The 3,590-nt window shown below is 40.6% G+C and overlaps 1 long non-coding RNA gene across 1 annotated transcript; it reads right to left on the bottom strand.

Annotated features, from left to right (window-relative positions):
- Nucleotides 1-361: 361 nt before the first annotated feature.
- On the bottom strand, nucleotides 362-2,223 carry LOC120666239. The gene is made up of 3 exons (XR_005671636.1): nucleotides 1,550-2,223; nucleotides 885-968; nucleotides 362-587 (listed from the first exon to the last, which is right to left on the bottom strand). It is a non-coding gene; the product is annotated as an uncharacterized LOC120666239 (long non-coding RNA).
- Between the last annotated feature and the right edge of the window lie 1,367 nt (nucleotides 2,224-3,590).

Below are 3,590 nucleotides of genomic sequence, written 5' to 3'. Positions count from 1 at the left end.
ATGTCCCCAGGCCCCCGAAGCCCAACCCAAGCCCGTTTTCTATGACGAAAATTAACGGCACGAATAGTATAATTTTCGTCACAGATTCAATTGCCATGTCACACAATAATGACATGGGCGATGACGTGGCTGCTGACATGGCAATGACATGGATAGCAATGATGACGTGTAATTTAACATGATCAATGACGTAGCAGTGATGTGGAAAGTAGTGATGACATGGCACCACATGGATGCTGACATAGACAGTGATGTGGCAGCAGGCACGTGAGCCAATTTGGGCCTCATTTACACAGCCCATTTGAGCCTCATTTACACAGCCCATATAAACTGCATGATCATTTCAGCCCAACCCAAGATATATCAACAAGAAATTAACATCTCATCACATAAATAAATTTTGATCGAGCATTTAATCACATACAACATTAAATCACATAAAAAAATTCATCCAGAATTGCTATAAGCTATATTTGAAAGCTAATATGCAATGGCAATATGTACATAACGTGCATCATTTCTCTTTTTCCTGTAGAGGCACTCAAACAAATTCGATGCACTTGTTCTTGATCTTTGTACTTCTCTCCCTGAAAATTGCAAGCATGCAAAGAACTTAATCTTTCTGAAAATTAGAGTGCAGTTTACATATAGCAAGGTTGCAGTAAAATGGACTCAATATTTGACAATGCAAATGCATATACAATGTATTGGAAAGCTTGTTACCAAATAGCTGCAGTACAAAGGTAAATTTAGAATGTTCTACTCCATAACAAAGCTGCAGTACAACCAGTGCTAATGAAAATGAAAAGAACTAATATCTCAAGATACAATGTTACTACTTTAAAAAACTGTACAAGGATAAGAGCACCAAAAAGGCTACTTACCTCAGCAGTGTAATCAGCACCGACTCCTGTAACTCGCTAATACTTTCGGCTCTACAGGTAGCAGAAACCCCTCACCAGCAGCCACTGCAAGTTGAACAGAAGTAGCTAACCCAAGTGCTAATGACAAGCAAGAAAGCATGCAAGCTTATGCAGTAGCCGGACTAACACATTGGTATTCAGATTAACCACAACCAGTAGCATTTTGCAGCTAAAAACAAGCAAGCAGTATGTAAGCGTCCGCAGTTCACCTGACTAACAGATTGGTTTTCAGATTAACCACAGAAGTCAGTCAGGCATTTAGTAGATCAGTTTAGCAAACAAGCTAATGGAATTCATGATAATCTGTAGTCAACCCAGTGTCCCAGCGCCCCCAGGCCCGTGCTTCGCCAATTCATTTCTTTATACCCAGTTTCTGACAACAAACACTATATCTTGACAGTAGGATCTACAATCAGTCAATCAGCGAATGCAAGCCATCAGTCAATCCTGAACTACTCACAAGCGGATGCAATTTAATTAAAGAATCCGAACCAACTCCTATTAGTTTCTAACTCAATCAGCGAAAGCCTATCTACCCATAAGCATATGCAAGTTGATTTCCCAATCACACGGCACCATGTCCCCACATCAACAAAAATAAGCACGGGAGGGAAGGGATTCCGAACCTTGCATCTCCTAGGCGACCATGGCCTGCATCTCGCGGAGCGTGGCGGGCTCCTCCATCTCCTTGAGGTAGCGCTTCACCTCATCGAGATCCTGCAGCTGCGCACGCGAGCATGGTTCAGTACCCTAACCCTAAGAACAAATCAAAAAACAAGAAAGAGGAAGGGGATTAGGGTCTGCACGAAATCGACGAGAAGCAGACAGAGGAGAGGATTGCGAAGAGTGGAGATGACGGTGGGAAGAGGGGGACGAGGATGCAGGGCATGGATCTTGGACAGAGAAGCGGGGAGCCGCCGGAGATGTCGGATGCAGAACCCGAGGTAGGAGATGTAGATTGACGCAGATCCATCGATGAGCGAGTCCTTGAGGGTGAGGAGGCCGTCGCCGGATCCATCCTCCACGCACAGCTACCACCACAGGCCGTCGTCAGGCACGGGCGGCGGCGTCGACGCCAGCTCACGAACGAGCGCTGGCACCGGTGCCGGCGTGAGGAAGCCGGCGACAAGCGGCGGCGCGTGCTGCGCGGGGGACATTGGGGGATCTGAGGGGGTGGGGAGAGAGAGAGCCGGCGGTGGAGGAGGACGCCGGCTCACGCGCGGCTCCAGTGGTGGAGGTGGATCTGAGGGGTTGGGGAGGGACGAGAGAGAGAGAAGGGTGTGGAGTGCGGCCGCACAGGAGAAAGGAGGCGGCCAGGCGGGGTCCCAGGGAATGGAGGAGCTAGGGTTTCGTGTTTTTATATCAATGGAGCGCGATTAGAGTATAGAAGGACTGGATTTGTTGGGCCATTTTAGCCGAGATGGGCCTTCTTTCCTTCCTAACTTATTTTTCAAATAAATAATTAAGATATATTTGTTAAATAATTTATAAAAATATTATCCTATATACTTTAATATTTTTTTATATTTAATAGACAACATCTAAATTGTATTCTAGGAATTTCAAGAATTTCATAACTCAGTTACTATTTTTAAGAGTTTAAATGAATTTCTACGAGTTTACTTGAATTAATTATAGTTGAACTACATGTATCTCAAAAAATGCTTCAAAAATTTTGCAAAAATATTTTTAGTTATATATGTTATACTATATATTATATCCGAAAAGTAGGTATAAATTTCAAACGTTTGTGATGGACAATTCAAACTTCTATTTACAATTGTATTATAAAATAATATTGATAATACATAAAATTTCTCTAAAATTTCTTGAAATTGGCATAGAATCATTTTATGGATGTATAAGCTTGACAAAAAAGTTTCATAAGATTTATGATAATTGGAGTATACATTGTTCACAAAATGGATAGATCTCTCACATTGTTTCATAAAACTCAAGTCAAACTTTGAAATTTGAATACATCTTAACATTTTCGAACACGTATGCACCTCAAATTTGGATACAACCTTACATTGGCTATAATATAAGAAAATATTAAGCTACATTAGCAATTATTATGTAAAAACATGTTTTTTCAATTCTCCATTTAGGTGGAAGAAAGCAAGCCATATGAAAAAGTTCCGAAAATAGCAATTAACATGCAAACAAACACTATTAAATGAAAAATTGTGACTCTAGAAAAATTTAGAAAAAAGAAAAATCAAATTTGGAGTTCATACGAGGAAGAAATACTAGTTACAAATTTTAATTCAGGATCAAAAAGAGAAAATGAACTCTATATGTGTTCTTCATCTCACTCGATATAAAACAATTAGACTAGAAACGGATGCCTGTCACAAAAGGAACGCTGGTGCAGTGGTAATTGCCTTCATTTGAAGAGGAAAGTTCCAGGTTCGATTCCTGCATCCGGCTTACCTGTGTTCTTTTTTTCTCTAGCTTTTTGGTTGATTATAGGTTGTGGGAGAAAGTGGGCTCGTCCCAAAAAATGTTGGAGTGGGCCCAAAAAATTTTCATTACCTTCTAGGGACAATTCAAAATTGTTTTTCCAAAGTACCATATAATATATTCACCATAATATCTAATTGTGATCCAAAATATGAGCAAACACCTAGGTCAGGAACAACAATATATAAAAATATTTATTGC

Source organism: Panicum virgatum, chromosome 3N (assembly GCF_016808335.1).
Source record: "Panicum virgatum strain AP13 chromosome 3N, P.virgatum_v5, whole genome shotgun sequence".
Taxonomy (NCBI): domain Eukaryota; kingdom Viridiplantae; phylum Streptophyta; class Magnoliopsida; order Poales; family Poaceae; genus Panicum; species Panicum virgatum.
This window is presented reverse-complemented; position numbering and strand designations above follow the sequence as displayed.